Consider the following 19,341-nt stretch of genomic DNA (forward strand, 5'->3'; position numbering starts at 1 on the left):
GTTATTGGGCACAGTACATGAAGGAGCCCCAGTTACCTCCTTCCCTTACCCCATATGCTGTGTGGACATTTGCAAGGCTCCTTCTCTAGATTTCACAAAACATCAGTTCCCAATAGTGCTATGGGGTACGCCTGTCCACAGGGTCCCATTTTGAAGGGATTTACATACAAAATTGGGTCTGGAGTTTAAGATGATTTATGACTCCACACCTCACCTTCCCCCATAATCCCTTGAGGCCATTTTTCACCCTAGCTGGTTTGCAGGTTACACCCGTCCCCCAGTGTGGGAATATAACGAGCTGTCACTACAATGAAGCTCATGTGCGTACTGTGCATGTGATCTGCAAAAGGACACTAATTCGTGAGCATGCAACACTTTTTCAACATTTTGTTCCCCCTAAGAGGCTCCGATATGGACCTGCAAACCCCAGAGTTGCACCGCAGCACCGCTGCATGCAGGAGCGGCACATAAATCATGTGTGTTCTGGCCGCAGACCTAGATAGATGTCCTGGGGTGACCCCTCTACTCCAAGCCAAAAGGACCGCTGGGCTCAGCAAGACCCCAAATGCAGAGCATTCCGTGCATGCAGGTGGGGGTGCAGCGACGGAGCAGAGACGGCCGGCGACCTCCGGGGCTCCTCTAAGGTCCACCGGGGCTCCACAAAGAGAGCAATGTGCAGGAAGGGTCGGGGAAGAGATTCATGTGCTGGATAAGGGGAGGAGGAGGAGGGAGATCTCAGCTGTTGTGGGGCTGGCGCTGTTATGGACGCGGGGAGGCACATGTGGAATAGAACGTAATGTTCTGGTTGAGGAATAATCCACCAGAGCTTCGGATTGATGTAATTGGGCCAGACGGTTAAGAATGGAGGAGGAAGGGCAGGGGGGAAAAAAATGCGAAAATCTCCTATACTCACGCTGTAGTCACAGCAGCCAAATTCTGACTTGCACCAGCTCCTTAATGCAACTGCACTGGTCAGGGGACTACAAGGACCAGCAGTGAGGACCACAAACTGTGCAGCAATACATGGAAAAGTGGGGTCCCCAAAGAAAAATGGAGTGAGGAGATATGATTCACATCTGAGGCCCAAGGGGCCCGCTGTCACATAGGACCATACATGCCAACTCTCCCAGAATGTCCAGGAAGAAGGGGAGATCTCCTGCACTCCCATGGAGTTGGCAAGTCTCCCAGGCGGGATGGGGGGGGCGGGGTAGCAAAGTGGGGAATTGTCGTCCAGCGGGTGTAAATATTATAACTATAAGTGGCTGAGTGTTGTGAAATAAAAATAAACAAAACTATCCTCGATTGCCGTCTCTCCCCACCGCGCCAGTCGGCGTACTGCTGGCCTCTGTTCAATCCTGGGAAGTGCAATTATGTCATCTGAGCATGTGACCGCTGTGGCCAATCACTGAGGCCAAACGGTGAGGCCAGGGATTGGCCACTGCGGTCATGGGCTCAGATGGCACTTGATTGGCTGCTGAGAGGTAAGAGGAGATTCGGGAGCGGAGGGGGGTTGGCAATTGGAGTGGCGGAGGGAGCGAAGAAGGGGAAGATGGAAAAGAAACTTAAAAAAAACTGTTTTATACCACTAATTTCTGTGGAGGCCACAAGGGGGGCCCCAATTGCCGTGGAGGCCACAAAGGGGGGCCTAACTAACGTGGAGGCCACAAGGGGGGCCCCAATTGCCGTGGAGCCCACAAAGGGGGGGGGGCTTATTATTGTGGTATGTAAAAAAGGGGGAGTGGGATGGTAAAAGGGGTGGGGCCTACATAGTGTGCTGCTCTTTACATTCTCCTTGACAGCAGTTTCTAAACATTGGCAAGTATACAGAAATACTAAATGGCGTATGATAGGTGGGGCCCAGTAGGCTACCCTGCATCCACTGGTCAATACCATCCCACCATCTTTGGACAGGTGGACCTGGGTGTTCCTCTCTTACTTCTCGTAGGCTGCGCCAGTGTTCAACCTTCCAGTGCCGTATTTTAGTATTACCTCTGCAGTTCAGCTGCCAGTGGATTTGAGGTTCATTTTCACAAAAACGTAGATCATTGCTCAACCCGTAACTCCAGATGCAGCAGAGCTGAGGTTGTCACGCAGTGTGTTGTACCACGATACCACCAGCTGTCATAGTCCAACAACAAACTGAAACAGCCATTCCGGCCCCATACATCTCTATGATATTATTAGAAGGGCTCTCTTTAGCTCAATGATCCAAAAATACAAGCGGGCTGCCGGGGAAATTTCAAATTCCCTGCGGTTGTCGTGAGTGTCTGTAGGCTGCTGGGCAGGAGGAATAAAAGTTTCCCAAACAGTTTTTTTTAGCTAAAGGGGAGTCAACTTTTGTAACCTTCTCTAGAGGAATTGCTATTTAATGGGGTTGTCCAGTTGTAAGCCATTTAAGGTCTATCCTTAGCTGTTCGTTGGGCTGTTACACCAAGCTTATTTCTGCAGCAAGCTGACAGCTCCTTTCCCTCTGCAGTGGCCAGACTTGGTATTACATTTATTCACTTCAATGGGAACATTGCCTGTATTACCAAGCCTGACCACTGCATTAGTAACGGAGCTGTCTGCTTCCTGCAGAAATCAGCTTACTACTTGAGCGCACCGAGCTAGAGAACAGCTGATTGGCGGAGGTCCAAGGCGACAAACTGATCTGCGACTAGGCCATCAATAGTTTACAACTGGACGATGCCTTTAAGGGTATGTTCACATGTAGCACAAATGCTGTGGATTTTCCACAGTGGAACTGGCTGTGGAAAATCCGTGCCATTTTATAGTTCCAGCACTGTGGTTGATATTTCAAGAAATCTGCAGTATGTTAATTAATTAATGCAGAGGATTTTCAGCATCTCTTCCAATGAGAGGGTGAAATCCATGTTAAAATCGGTACCAAAATCTGAGTGTTACATACAGATTTTGGTGTGGATCCACACCAAATCCACAAAGGATTTCAGTTACGTTTGGATGAAGCCCAAGTCCAAGCTACGGTGGCCAATGGCATACAGAGAATGGTCTTCTCTATGGATTATTGGTCAGTGCCAAAAAAAACACAAAGAGCCAAGTAGACAACATATCGTAAGTTTCCAACTAGCACCGAAATTTTGAGGTTCTTCTCCACAGTTGTTTAAGATTTTCCAATTCCATGGCCACCAAAAACAATGTCCAACTCGGCTCCTGGCTAACTGGTTCCTACATTTGCATTGTTGAAGTCATCACTAATTGGATGGCAACCACAACCAAGAGTCATTCCCATATAACCAGTAGTTTTCGAAGGAGCTCCTAGGAGACCACAATGGTAAATCCTTGAGCTCCCTGGTTGTCCACATCTAATAGCTTACATGTTGTAATGGATGGGGCATCAAGACATCCCCTCTACCAAAAGGAGGAAGACCCGGGCCTACTGCGAAAAGTTTTCCTTACCTTGCCCTACTATAACACACCGTGTGAACCTACCATTATGGTCAACGGCAATCCAACTATATCTGATTGCGGTGTGTAGACATGTTCGTCAGAAGGTTAAAATCACCAGCGACTAAACAGGAAATCTATCATCCCCAGCACTTGTGGACCTCTAGGAACCAGTGTGAACTTGTAGCATCTTCAGCTACAGTTATGTCACCTGTTTACTAGAAGGAGTCAAACACAACAAGTCCTAATGATTCCCTTTCCAATACCTCGGCTATTCTATGACAACTTACAAAGACACAATCATTATTAATGTGAGATGGTTCGATAGTTACCTGGAGCTTCTTCCGGAGATCTTGGCTCATCATTTAAGGGAAACAAAAAATGTCCACAAGGAATATCTGAAAGAGAAGAAACATACAGAGTCAGCTGTGTTACAAATCGCCCAGGGGGTTTACAAAGAGAGAGGCGAGTATGTGGAGATATGGTTTAATTGGCATCAAAAAGCAGCGTATGAGCACAAAGCCGAAGATTCTGGAGCGGGGACACCATGAAATGCACTAAACACAGGCCTTGTTACACATTGTTAGACATGGCCTATGAACCATTAAGAGCCTCACACCAATGTCACCATGAGAGAGGAGGCGTGAGAGTATTGTGTAGCTGGACCCGGGGTCTTCAGCTTTTGAGGGCTGGAAAACGTAAGAGCGTAATTAGAAGGAACATGTGGAAAATATGGATTTCAGAAACAACACAGCGTCTCCGACAAGGAATCCTCAGTATCCTCCTCATATTAACCTTCCCGGCCAGGAGATGGAGCAACCACCGCCGTCCAACTACAGCAGGTCACAGACTGTATTTTCGCTAATGAGGCGTGAGTGCCAATCAGAAGGTCTGCAGGGGGGTCATTATGGATGCTATCAAGAAGAGATCTTTGAGTTTATGGCCAACTTTAGATATCTCCTTAGTTCACGTGAGGTTCAAAAATCAATGAAGGAGACGGAAAGATGACCTCTCTTGGACTGCACAATGTAAGGCCACACAACGAGGTCAACAATTCTGAGAAAGTCCAGCCAATTAGAACTTTAAGCCTGCCATACACATAAGACAACGGTTGCTCGAAATACTAGATTTTAGCATTGTGGGAGGCCATCGCCTGAAAAAGTAACGCAAACCTTTATTTGTGATGCATGATGGAAGACCCACTCCATCATGTTGGATATTTCAGCTAACTGCCACCAAGACTATGGCATGATCAGCCGAATCCAGCCGATTGCGCCATTCTGTACAAGTCTGTAGAGTCATACTCACCTGAGCGGGCTCTGTCCACTGATCCTGCTGATCCTTACTTCCGGGTGCAGCTCCCGATACAGCGTCATGTGACTCTACGTCAGGATGTGCAGTGGGGGAGCAGTTTTCCAAGAGACGGGAGCAATAAAGGGGCAAGGTCAGGCAAGAATGCTTCCCGATTCCGTTGGCCAGTTCTGTCTGGCATCTTCTAGTGGGATGGCTCGTATGACCGATCACACTGATGATTGTTTGACCACAGTGTGGCAGACCGAAGTTTAAGGTATATGGCAAACTACTCTGCAACTCTCGGTCCAAAGTAACAAGCTTCGATTGGCAATTTCTTTTAGGGGGGCCGAGAATCGCTGATATGGGGACAATACAAAGTATTTAGGTCCATCCCTGTAGATCGCCCCGATTCTTCTTCCCGGTTACATGGGGAGATGTAGAGCCGACCAGCGAGCATTTATATGTCTGCTACAAAGCATTGAGCAACCAATGGATGAGCTTTAATTGTTTGTCAGCTAGTTATTATTTCCATTACATAGGCCGACAACGGGATAAAACCATTGTTCAGGAGTCTGCTGGTGCCCGATAACAAGACTGTGTAGACGTGCCCTTAAAGGGATCTTCCGGGACTAAGATCTTAAAATCTAATGCACATCACCAATAAGTCAGGCTTGCTGTATCGGGTCTAGCTACTTTCTTCACTTTCTACGTCACGTGACCCTCTGCCCGAAAAAGATCTCCACTTCCTCTGACATCTTGTCCACATTTGCTACTTCCTTCCCTGTCTGTAGCCTCCAACATCCTGTGAGCAGTGCATGATGGGAAGGCAGGAGTGGAAGCACTGCGTGCATTGCTCATGTGCAGCCCCGAGTGCTAGAATGTCCTGTCTGTCTGCTTCAGAGGGAGGTTGGTGCTAGTAAGTTGTAGGACCTGTGAGCTAGGGGCGGAGCTACAGCACTGGCCAGGAGATGAGCTCTATGCACGCTGGGGGTTGTAGGCAACACTGTGTACACTGCAGAAGTGATACATGTAAAAATAGTGGTAGTTCAGAAACTGCGCGGTCTGAAGAAGAGGGTCCAGAGTGTCCGATGAAGGTACAGGTTGCTGCACCTCCTAGATTTCAGCATTATCAGAATTTCCATTTTGTGCCTGGAAACGCCTTTTAAAGAGAAAGTTCAGACACCTTCAGATATTGGTAGAACGAAGAGGCCTTCAGCAAAGTTTGAAGATGCAGAACCCACGAACTCATAACACCCCCACCCATTACTTTCAAGATACATCATGTATAACCTCCAAAGTATCTTGGCAGGAGGATCTGCAGTACATCCAACTCTTTCATGGATGCTTTCGATAGAATCCAAGATCCCAAAGTTGGTGGTGTTGGATATCTAGAGTAGTTAGATCCCGTATGAGTAGAAGACATAACTATGGTACCTCAATGATCAGAATCGACCAACATCTTGGCATCGTCACTGATCATGGGCCGATATTTTGAACGGTTGCTACCATTAATCCCATGAAAGGTCATTCCAATCATCTTCGGAAATATATGGCATTACCAACAAGCATCTAGATAGCAGGACTGGTCAAGTTGGGAACAGTCCAGAGGTGTGACTAACGACCATTATCAGCCACAGAGATAACATCAAATTAGCCTCTCGCAATTCTACACCCATTACTGATTATGGGACATGGCCTGAGACCAAATCTCAATGACATATGGCTGCAGGGAGTGTTTAGGTAAGCAATGGTAAGCACTGGCACGGCAACACGGCACTGTTACTCATCCTGACAAAAGTCGTAGCAGATGGCTGAATGACTCAAGCAGTGTTGTACGATCTTTGTATGGAGACTTACTGACTACTCATTATGTAGGGAACACAGAGGGGATTAGACCAAACTCCATGGTAATTCTACGATGCTTCTTGTTTTGTGATTTCACTAGTCTGGCATGGCCCCATGATCTGGTAGGCAGCTGGTTAAGTACAACTTACCACCGCAGGCAGAACAGCCGCACAACATTCCCCATCCATTCCGTCTAACAGAAGATAAGGATGAGTTTTATATGTAGGTCAGCAGAGGTCATCGGCTCGCAGCGCCGAGGAACATGGACAGTAATTATCCTATTCATTTGGATAGGATTATCATCAGGTATCTATTCTCATTGTAGTGTCTAAGCTAGCGGAGACATCAGCCAACCGCCCGAAAGGAGCGGCAGAAACGTGTGCCCGACATAATCCCCTCATACCTACTGCAGGTTACTGGCCGACTGCTTGGTACGAAGCCCGTGCCAATGTACAGAGAGTCCTAAAGGGCAGTATTATAGTACTTATATTCTGGTACCTATGGGGCAGTATTATAGTAGTTATATTCTTGTACATAGGGGGCAGTATTATAGTAGTTATATTCTTGTACATAGGGGGCAGTATTATAGTAGTTATATTCTTGTACATAGGAGCAGCATTATAGTAGTTATATTCTTGTACATAGGAGGCAGTATTATAGTAGTTATATTCTTGTACATAGGTGGCAGTATTATAGTAGTTATATTCTTGTACATAGGGGCAGTATTATAGTAGTTATATTCTTGTACATAGGAGGCAGTATTATAGTAGTTATATTCTTGTACACAGGGGGCAGTGTTATAGTAGTTATATTCTTGTACATAGGAGCAGTATTATAGTAGTTATATTCTTGTATATAGGGGCAGTATTATAGTAGTTATATTCTTGTACATAGGAGGCAGTATTATAGTAGTTATATTCTTGTACCTAGGAGGCAGTGTTATAGTAGTTATATTCTTGTACATAGGAGCAGTATTATAGTAGTTATATTCTTGTACATAGGAGGCAGTATTATAGTAGTTATATTCTTGTACCTAGGAGGCAGTGTTATAGTAGTTCTATTCTTGTACATAGGAGCAGTATTATAGTAGTTATATTCTTGTATATAGGGAGCAGTATTATAGTAGTTATATTCTTGTACATAGGAGGCAGTATTATAGTAGTTATATTCTTGTACATTGGAGCAGTATTATAGTAGTTATATTCTTGTACATAGGGGCAGTATTATAGTAGTTATATTCTTGTACATAGAGGCAGTATTATAGTAGTTATATTCTTGTACATAGAGGGCAGTATTATAGTAGGTATATTCTTGTACATAGGGGGCAGTATTATAGTAGTTATATTCCTGTACATAGGGAGCAGTATTATAGTAGTTATATTCTTGTACATAGGGAGCAGTATTATAGTAGTTATATTCTTGTACATAGGGGACAGTATTATAGTAGTTATATTCTTGTACATAGCGGGCAGTATTATAGTAGTTATATTCTTGTACATAGGGAGGCAGTATTATAGTAGTTATATTCTTGTACATAGGAGCAGTATTATAGTAGTTATATTCTTGTACATAGGAGCAGTATTATAGTAGTTATATTCTTGTACATAGGAGCAGTATTATAGTAGTTATATTCTTGTACATAGGAACAGTATTATAGTAGTTATATTCTTGTACATAGGAGCAGTATTATAGTAGTTATATTCTTGTACATAGGGGGCAGTATTATAGTAGTTATATTCTTGTACATAGGAGCAGTATTATAGTAGTTATATTCTTGTACATAGGAGCAGTATTATAGTAGTTATATTCTTGTACATAGGAGCAGTATTATAGTAGTTATATTCTTGTACATAGGAGCAGTATTATAGTAGTTATATTCTTGTACATAGGAGCAGTATTATAGTAGTTATATTCTTGTACATAGGAGCAGTATTATAGTAGTTATATTCTTGTACATAGGGGGCAGTATTATAGTAGTTATATTCTTGTACATAGGAGCAGTATTATAGTAGTTATATTCTTGTACATAGGGAGCAGAATTATAGTAGTTATATTCTTGTACATAGGAGGCAGTATTATAGTAGTTATATTCTTGTACATAGGAGGCAGTATTATAGTAGTTATATTCTTGTACATAGGAGGCAGTATTATAGTAGTTATATTCTTGTACATAGGAGGCAGTATTATAGTAGTTATATTCTTGTACCTAGGAGGCAGTATTATAGTAGTTATATTCTTGTATATAGGGGCAGTATTATAGTAGTTATATTCTTGTACATGGAGGGCAGTATTATAGTAGTTTTATTCTTGTACATAGGAGGCAGTATTATAGTAGTTATATTCTTGTACATAGTAGACAGTATTATAGTAGGTATATTATTGTACATACGGGGCAGTATTCTAGTAGTTATATTCTTGTACATAGGGGGGCGGTATTATAGTAGTTATATTCTTGTACATAGGAGACAGTATTATAGTAGTTATATTCTTGTACATAGGGGACAGTATTATAGTAGTTTTATTCTTGTACATAGGGGGCAGTATTATAGTAGTTATATTCTTGTACCTAGGAGGCAGTGTTATAGTAGTTATATTCTTGTACATAGGGGGCAGTATTATAGTAGTTATATACCTTTACATAGGGGGCAGTATTATAGTAGTTATATTCTTGTACATAGGAGCAGTATTATAGCAGTTATATACCTGTACATAGGGGTAGTATTATAGTAGTTATATTCTTGTACATAGGAGGCAGTATTATAGTAGTTACATTCTTGTACATAGGGGGCAGTATTATAGTAGTTATATTCTTGTACATAGCGAACAGTATTATAGCAGTTATATTCTTGTACATAGGGGGCAGTATTATAGTAGTTATATTCTTGTACATAGGGAGCAGTATTATAGTAGTTATATTCTTGTACATAGGGGCAGTATTATAGTAGGTATATTCTTGTACATAGGGGGCAGTATTATAGTAGTTATATTCTTGTACATAGGAGGCAGTATTCTAGTAGTTATATTCTTGTACACAGGGGGCAGTATTATAGTAGTTATATTCTTGTTCATAGGAGGCAGTATTATAGTAGTTATATTCTTGTACACAGGGGGCAGTATAATAGTAGTTATATTCTTGTTCATAGCAGGACAGTATTATAGTAGTTATATTCTTGTATTATAGTAGTTTCCCCGAGCACGCTCGGACAAGAATGCAGTTACTCGAGAAGACCAAGGCTCGCTCGAGTAACTGACTTATCCGAGCGTGCTCGCTCATCTCTAGTTATATTCTTGTACATAGGGGGCAGTATTGCAGCATCAGCTAAATAAAAGTGAATTACACAGCAAGAAGTGATAAAGCGCACAAGAGTGCTCCTCTCAGGATAAAGAAAATACTGCTGCACTCCCTCCTGAGGCATGATGGGAGAGACATTCATAATAGAAATACAACGTAGCAAACAATGTTTGTATATGGTCTTTAGAAAACTCTATTGTGTCATTGATGTCAATATGAACGGTGAGCGGTCTTGCTCCTTAACCATCGGTCGTCCTAGCGGTAAGATGCAGAAGCTGAAGATAAAGCAGAGTCTTCAGTGTACACTCTGTAGCACAGTCCATTCTCTGCTATTCCCCAGTGCTCTGCCAGCTTTCATCTGCTCATTCCCTCCTCCTAAATTCTCTTTCGTGGCAGCGCCCATGGGTTTCAAAATCCTGTTTGTCCAATCAAGTAAAAAGTAAAATCCGATAGAGCCTGTTAAGTGAATTAAATTATTAAACAATGGATGAGCCTGGGCCTCTCGTGCCTGACAGAGCAATGTTCTTGTTTCCAAGTGAAAGGTTTTCTCTTCTCAGTTGTGTAATATTGTTCTGAGCCGAGGCGATAATCGATGGGGAATGCACAGCCCACGGCGCGGCCCGCTCATCCACAATGAGTCTTCAAGACCTTAAGCTGTTTAACAAGTCAAGGGGCATTCCGTATTTTGGTGCAGAATGGCGTTCAAGCACCAAGAAGGGAGGGGAACAACTCGAAAAAAGTTACAAGACCCGAATTTTCACCAACCTTGACGGGAAACATAGTTTCGTTTGTCTTACCAAACGTCTGGACAGAATATCCCGCATCCTGAGATTTAAGTAAGAAAGTAATGGGATTTTTATCTGGAGCCGGCTCTCATTTGTCATGTTCGGGATCAGCGTAGCAGATATGGTAACGTGACACAGACCAGGACCACTGATGAGCTTGTCCATCTCCTCGCTTCATCTTCTGACAAATTGCCCAAAGATTTCATCATCTCTCCGAAGACGAACTACTACTCAAGGTTCTTATCTTGACACATTCCTCCGCAGGTTCTCACACCAGAATGGTATTAATAAAAGGTTCCTAGATTATTAATCCTTTCTGAAGCCATGGTTTTCTCCATTGTGGCAGCCTATCAGCTCCTCGCTTGCAGTGATGGAGTTTGGGAAGCTCCATCCAACTTTCGGGAGACACGTACGAATGAACAGTTGCTTCTGAGCGCAAAAATGGTTCCACCAAGTTGGATTTCTCTGGTTCTTTGATGACCATCAACTGACCCCGGGTATTGCTGGATGGGTGCGAACAAACATGCCAACTTTTAGACATCTCAGGGAATGCACACGTCTCACAGGCCAAAATCCACAAACAATATAGTCTTGATAGGTCCTTGGAGGGTGCCGGTGAATAGACACTTGGCCAAACACAATGTCTGCAGCTGAAGTCTATGATCAGCCATGGACCAACTGTGGCCCACCGGCTGCGATGAGTAAGGTTCTGCAACCGCAATGATTGCAGACTGGCCGCAGGACGTATGGCTTCCATTGACTTCCATGGAAGTCGTCTATGTGTAGCCTGCAGAAAAATCAGGGCATGGGCATGCCGCATTTTCTTTCCCGCGAGCGGAACATCACAATCAATTTCCGCTCATGGAGAGGAAATCGCGTATTGTCATAGCATGCCAGGGACTAGATTTGCTGCAGAATCCAGACAATTTTCTTCAAATTAGCCCCCCATTATGTAAAGATAATAAAGAGCCCACCTCTTCCCCCACCGGTGGCTCTGGGTCTCCGCTGTGTTGTTTACAGGCTGCAGTCAGCTTGTGACATCCCGTGAACCTTCTGCTGCAGCCAATGACAGGGCTCAGTGACGATCGCGGAGATCTGTCATTGGCTACCACGGCTGGTTTGGAGACGGCACAGGATGACATCAGCAGGGAGACCCGGAGCTACCGGGAGAACGAGCGAGGAACGGGGAGAGGAGAGTATGAGCTCTTTATTATGTTTACACACTGGGAGACCCCTTTGGGAAAAACTTTTTATCTTGTACATCCCCTTTAATGATCCTAATGCACCACATAAAGCCGCGTACTATGGTGGACTGATAGTCATTTAGGTAGAAGTAGCAGCGCCTTAGAAGTATTGGAGACGTGGTGTTGTTGAACCTCTGACCCTGTTACATGTTGCAGAGCTGGTAGAACATGGTACAGAGTAAGACACGGGACACACATGAGGAAGCACGTATGCAAATAAGCAAGAAATGCTGAGACATAGCACAATTACCAGAAGAACCACGAACCCAGAGTAAAATCTGCAAAAAGAGGAGGCGGCGGCTCGCTGCGAGAACAGTGTGGAGGGCCGGTCCATAGAGGTTCGGACAAGTTGTCCCTACAGCGCTTCTACACCGCGAGCACCGCAAGGCCTGTTTTGTCCTCCCCCTGTATGGCCCTTGAGCATTATGGTCGCCCTGCTGCCATTAACCCTTTCCAATCCACTGTCTTTGACGTCTGAAGACATTATGATTTAAGGCTGTACAGCTCCGATGTTGGAAGACATCCGTCGACGTGAAGTATCAGAGTTGGAACGAGGCACGATAGTGGATGTGTGGACAGTTAACATTCCTCAATCCACAATGTCATGTGTGGGGCAGACGCCATGAAGCCAAGGACCCCAGTTGTCAACAAGGCACTGTGCAGGCTGGTGGGGGCTCCATACTGGTGTAGGGTTCTCTTGGCATAAGTTGGGTCTACTGGTCCGCCTAAACACATCATTGATCGATGCCCACTATTTTTCCCTACTTGGTGACCATTGGCAGCCTTTCGTTGACTCCCTCTACCTCCACAATGATAATGCCCCGTGCCATAGGGCCCAAGTTGTCCAGAACTAGTTGGATGAGCTTTCTGGAGAATCCCATGAATGGTGCGGCCGGCATGAGCCCAATCCAATATCTGGTGGAGGGGTGAAGTCACACCCGTACAAATACCCCGGAGCTCAACACCCCTCCAAACGTCTTTCATCCACTTGTGGAGTAGATGCTACATGACAGTTCGTGTCCCCTGACTTCTGGCCTGTCAGTCTATACGGTGACAAATGGTGAGACAGAGCGTTATATTGTAGTATGATACTATTATAGCCGTTTTACATTTATTTTGGGGATTATGTATGGACAGGAGCGCCAAGGACAGGGCCTTGGCGAGGTCAGGCTCTGCTCGGTCTGTGATGCTGGTGACGTTGCTCATCACTCCACATCGGCCTCTGACAGACTTCTTGGCTCCCGTTGCTCGGAGCGCGGGCCGTGACACACCGGTGGAAGGTGATATCGCACTGCTCAGCGGATCATGTTAAACAAACCTCAGATCACGGATATAAAAATTGTCATCTCAGCTAGATTTGATTTCCGCACCTTTAATGGCTCCTTGGTTGTTCCTGTGAGCGCGTCTCAGTAACGGTGAGGAGAACGCGGCTTGCTTTACACGTAATGGCACCTGGTAGATGCTGTCCTTTCGTGAAGGTTATTAATGGTCTGAGGAGAGGCTCTTAAAGGGGACGGTCACCCTGTCGGATGACGAGAAAACCTGGACGACTGTTTGCACAGGCGTATTTGTGCTACATAATACGTCGCCTGTAAACGATGAGTGTAAGGACAGCCTAAACCCCAATGATTCGCACTAGGGTATTCAGACCTGCGGTTTTTATGCAGATTGTAGCGTGTCCTATTTTGACTCGTATTACGGACCGCAATTGCGTTCGAAAAAACAAATCGCTCAGCGACAGCGTTCACCCTTCAATGACCGCCTGGTCACAATGAATGGAGGAGGGCGTCCAGAAGAGATCTTTGGCGCGCTCCATTCCCTGAAGACTGTCGCTCCTTTGAGAGAGTATAGGGGTGACAGTCATTGGTACAACTAAGCGCCCAACGGTCGTCCCGTGTAAAGCCACCCTTCCTGTGCCAATTTGGCAGTCCTCGCACCCTCTATAAGGATACTACCTTTCAACAGGTGGCGATACAGAGACAGTATATACTCTATCAGATCCTGGGAGACAAACTGAGGAGCCATTGTCTGAACCTGGACTATCAAGTTAGGAGATAAGCTAACAGGAGGAGATAAGTGACATCTACACACCTCTAGGACAGGATTGTACAAGGCAGGTCCTTCACAGCCCAGTCTCTCCTAATGACTGCCAGGAGATAAGACGTGAAGACCACCCAGCGAGACCCTCACCTTCTTGTCTTCTGTAGCTCTCGTAGAGGGAATGCAAGGCGGGAAGGAGCTCTAGTGGTGGAGACAATGGTTGTCACCCAACTTTCCAGGAACAGATATGACTGAGGGCCCTTTTACATGGGACGACCTGTTAGCACAGAATCGCCTGATAGCCGTGCCAGGGATAATCACACATGAGTGACAATCGCTCCAGGAATGGATGGAGGCGGAGTGAGTCGGGGGTCATTCCAGCCGCCCGCCTCCCTTCATAGTAAACAGGCAGTGGTTCATAGAGGAGCACTGCCTGTTTACACGGGCCGATCGCCATTAGATTTTTATGCCTGTACGCTCTGAATGACGAAAGAATTATCTATCGTGCATCATTCATGTATTCGTCATTCAGTTTATGTATACCCAAAAATCAGTCCGTGTAAACATCTATGAACAACTGCCTGTTCATGAATGGAGGCGGCATGATCTGCGGCCTGTTGTGCCTTAATTCACTAACAGATTGTTCCTATGTAAAACGATCATTGCTGGGGCAACTTGTTGGGCATCTGTGCCCACCAGCTCATCCCCCTAGCACCCACAGCTCTTCTATTTAGTGCAAGACGACGATTGGCTAAGAATTTCCAACACAGACCAATGGATGCCACCAAAGAAACAGACACTATTACATTTTCAATTGTGCCCAAACCATTAAACCAAACCTCTGGTTTTAGGACCAAATCCAGTCTTAGGACCGAAGGTGGCATTTATACTATCTGTTCTCGGTGCCCCTCCGAACCACTGGTTCTGGCTCCAGTATTCAGCCATCCGAGATGGCAATTTTCAGACTACCTAATCCCCCACAGTGCAGCAGTAGTGTTAGTCCACCAATGTACTATACTTGCTCTCTGATTGGCCCACATTGATCACGTGATCAGTGATGGCCAATCAGAAGCAGTGCACAAGGTAGCTGAAAAATTGAACTGCCATCTTGGAAGCTAAACATAGGATTCCGAACAAGAAGAATGGCGGGACATCGGCCGATTAGAAGAACAGCTGAACATACAGCCCGCCCTCCCAACCTTAGGGTTGCTATATACTGAATAGTAAGCAATATGAGCGATCTTAGGACTGCATACCATTATGATGGCTTGTTATCAATCTCACTGCTACAATGATCAAGTCATAGAAATGATTCCTATGGGAGGACTACTAGAAGAAAACTAGAAAAGGCCCTTCGTTGTACAATAAAAAAATCTGAAAACCGTTTTTTGATATTTTTCCTCTATGTTGAGATATGAGCCACTGAAGTTGCAGGCCGAGAGCCTGAGGCTGCACTACTGAGAGCTTCTGACGATTTCTCTCAGTGTTGTCAAAGTGTTGTGTCTAAATCACCATCTACATCAATATTCGCATCCTAAGTAGTCACAATAGTGGCAGTCATTGTACCGGTGTATATGTGACACACTGAAGATCCTCCATGACAGCGCTGTACCTGAATCTCTCAGTAGTGCAGCCTCAGGCTTCGGGCCTATATGATCATATCTCAGGATAGACATAATACATTTAAAATCCGTTTTCACATTCTGTTTTATTTCACATCCAGTCAGTTTCCTTTAAGAAGAAGGAGAAAAAAAACTGGGAAGAAGAAAAGGAAAAATACAAGCTGCCAGGTGAAAAGAAAAGGGAGGAGAGAAAATTAATGACAAAAACGAGGGAGGGGATGGGAAAATAACTGTACGAGACGTGAGGAAACACAGAGGAAGGGAGCGAGAATCAACGAGATGCCGAGTGACAAGTGGAAGAATGAGATGCAAGGAAGAGGGAGCCAAGAGAAATAAGGGAAGAGGCGGAGCCTCCGGACTGGTCGAGGAGCTCGGACTGCTTCATCTGCACAACACAAACCCTTCCAGACCGGCGATCAAGGAAATATTATATTATATGCAGAATATATACAGTGCCAACATATACCACCGCTCCGTGAGCCCAGAGGTTACTTTTTTCATATGCCAAAGTTTCCCTGAACAGTGGCACAGCACCGGGTAAACCACGCCATCCGCAGTGCTAGCCAATCAGCACCAGCTACTTTACTGGCCAAATGCGTCATATAATGACAGCCCCAGTGCACTCAACAGTGTTAGGTATTGCCTTCACGTAAGAGCCAACCAACATCCACTGTCCAACTCACAACGCAGCATTAGCTGCCTTAGGCCGCCTGCAGACGAGCGGGTCGGATCCGGCGCCCCGACCCGAGCGCCTGCAGAAACGAGCGCGTGCTCACCCGCGCCTGGCGGCCCCGGCTCTTTCATGTGCCGGCTGCCCGGCAGCCGGCGCATGCGCAGACCGGAGCCGGCGGCCGGGTGAGTGACGTATCTGTGCGAGGCTCTGCGAGCCCCGCACAAAAATAGGACATGCCGCGGTTTGTTTGCCGCGCGAAATCGCGAAATTCGCGCAGCCGTCTGCATAGGAGTGCGTATTGTAATGCACTCCTATGCAGCCTTTGAGCGGCGGAAATCCTGCCGTGGGATTTCCGCCCGTGTGCAGGTGGCCTTACTCTGCCAAAACAGCCCAGGCACCACCCACTGTCAACTGTCCCAATGCACAGCTCACCACCATCCACCTCCCAATGCAACGCGAGCCACCATCCCCTACCCAACGCAACGCGAGCCACCATCCCCCACCCAACGCAACGCGAGCCACCATCCCCTACCCAACGCACCAGGGGCCACCATTCCCTACCCAATGCACCGCAAACCACCATCCCCCTCCCAACGCACCAGGGGCCACCGTTTCCTACCCTACCCAACGCACCGCGAACCACCATCCCCCTCCCAACGCACCGCTTGCCACAATCCCCCTACGAACACACCGCGAGCCACCACCCCCCACGCAACGTGAGCCACCCCCCCACCCAACGCAATGTGAGCCATTACCTCCCACCCACCGCAAGCCACCATCCCCATCCCAACACAACTCAAGCCACCATCCCCCTCCCGACGCAACGTGAGCCACCATCCCCCACCCAACACAAGCCACAATCACACTCCCAACGTAGCGTGATCCACCATCCCAATGTGAGCCACAGTCCAATTCTCAACGCAACACAAGCCACAGTCCAACTTGCAAAGGAAACACAAGCCCCATCAAACTCCCAACACAGCGCAGCGCACGTTCCAACTTTCAGTTCCGCACAAACCATCGTCCGACTCCCAACATAGTTCCAAGCACAAAGCGAAGTGATTACTCAGTGCCACCATGAGGGATCTAGAATTTCCAATAATCTGAATCTTGTTGGCTGGCTGGATTATCAAAATTTTGCTATACTAGTCTCTTGACCAGAAAGACTTCTTGATGACCCATAGAAATCAGAATCAATGGAGCAAGCAAACAAGATCTTGCTAAACCCGGAGGGCGAGATGGAGGAACTATTGAGAATACATTTCCTGGCAATGCCATAAGGCTGTGTTTGCAGGATGTATGCAGCGCCCCAGAAAGAGCGTGGGCCATCAGAGACCCAGGCCCTGATGCCGTGACCGTTAAGAGCCACCACTTTCGATTTAACTGTCCAACTTCCTTTCTGCAGAGGGGGAAGTGAAACTGGCAGATGTTTGATGAGCGAAGATGCGGGGGACAGAAAAGTCTGAGCATGTTACACTACGGAGGGGAAAACAAAAACAACTCTGCAAAAAAAGATGAATTTCAATTGCGAAAAAGAAGACTGTGATTGCGGTGGAGGTCCGCAGGCCTCATGAGAACAGCAGGATTTCCCAAGAGGTCCAACATAGAGAATGGGGCAATGGAGAGCTACAAGGGAGTCAAAAATGAGAACCATAACCAAGAGAATGGAAGGTAGAGTGGTATTGGTCATAGAAACACCAAGTAGTCCAGTACAGTATAAAATATGGCCGTCTGCTTTTAAGAAATGGCTTTTATGGAGAGAAGAGATGCGGCTTTGTTAGTATGAGCCCCCAAATTCAGCGAACAGAACTCAGTAATGCTGGCCGGAGCATGCCCAACGACCAGGACTAGTCTGAGTACCTCCATCATGGAAGCCCAGGTGATCATACAATCTACAATCTTCTTGGCCATTGTCCTCTCCTAAGAAAAGAATTACAAATTTTTGTGCAAACACAGATGCAATAAAATGTGACTTTTAGCTCAACCCCCCCCCCCCCCCCACACACACACACACTTGATGAACCAAAATATTCTAATAATGACAGCCAGAGCTTTTTAAAGACTGTGATAGCCGGAGTGCTCCTAGAGACCACGACTAGCAAGAGTGCCCCGATAATGACAGTCAGAGTGCTCCCAGATGCCAGGACTAGCAAGAGTGTCACTGACAGCCAGAGTGCTTTAGAGACCAGGACTAGCAAGAGTGCCACTGATAATGACAGCCAGAGTGCTTCCTTAGCCCATGACTAGCAAGAGTGCCCTGATACTGACAGCCAGAGTGCTCCCAAAGACTATGACTAGCAAGAGTGCCACTGACAGCCAGAGTGCTCCCAAAGACTATGACTAGCAAGAGTGCCACTGACAGTCAGAGTGCTCCCTGAGACCATGACTAGCAAGAGTGCCCCGATAATGACAGCCAGAGTGCTCCTAAAGACCATGACTAGCAAGAGTGTCACTGACAGTCAGAGTGCTCCCAGAGACTATGACTAGCAAGAGTGCCACTGACAGCCAGAGTGCTCCCAGAGACCATGACTAGCAAGAGTGCCACTGACAGCCAGAGTGCTTTAGAGACCAGGACTAGCAAGAGTGCCACTGATAATGACAGCCAGAGTGCTTCCTTAGACCATGACTAGCAAGAGTGCCCTGATACTGACAGCCAGAGTGCTCCCAAAGACTATGACTAGCAAGAGTGCCACTGACAGCCAGAGTGCTCCCAAAGACTATGACTAGCAAGAGTGCCACTGACAGTCAGAGTGCTCCCTGAGACCATGACTAGCAAGAGTGCCCCGATAATGACAGCCAGAGTGCTCCTAAAGACCATGACTAGCAAGAGTGTCACTGACAGTCAGAGTGCTCCCAGAGACTATGACTAGCAAGAGTGCCACTGACAGCCAGAGTGCTCCCAGAGACCATGACTAGCAAGAGTGCCACTGACAGCCAGAGTGCTTTAGAGACCAGGACTAGCAAGAGTGCCCTGATAATGACAGCCAGAGTGCTTCCTTAGACCATGACTAGCAAGAGTGCCACTGACAGCCAGAGTGCTCCCAAAGACTATGACTAGCAAGAGAGTGTCACTGACAGCCAGAGTGCTCCCAGAGACCAGGACTAGCAAGAGTGCCACTGACAGCCAGAGTGCTTTAGAGAC

The 19,341-nt window shown here is 46.2% G+C and overlaps 1 protein-coding gene across 5 annotated transcripts in view; it reads right to left on the bottom strand.

The window, feature by feature from the left end:
• The window catches only part of MEF2D (myocyte enhancer factor 2D), a 182,587-nt gene that overhangs the window by 101,222 nt on the left and 62,024 nt on the right, over positions 1-19,341 (bottom strand). For all 5 annotated transcript variants that reach the window (XM_066609112.1, XM_066609113.1, XM_066609111.1 and 2 more), the window contains exon 2: positions 3,738-3,803. The gene's annotated coding sequence lies outside the window, so the exon portion shown is untranslated. The remainder of the gene's footprint in view (positions 1-3,737; positions 3,804-19,341) is intronic.

Source organism: Eleutherodactylus coqui, chromosome 6, assembly GCF_035609145.1.
Source record: "Eleutherodactylus coqui strain aEleCoq1 chromosome 6, aEleCoq1.hap1, whole genome shotgun sequence".
NCBI lineage: Eukaryota > Metazoa > Chordata > Amphibia > Anura > Eleutherodactylidae > Eleutherodactylus > Eleutherodactylus coqui.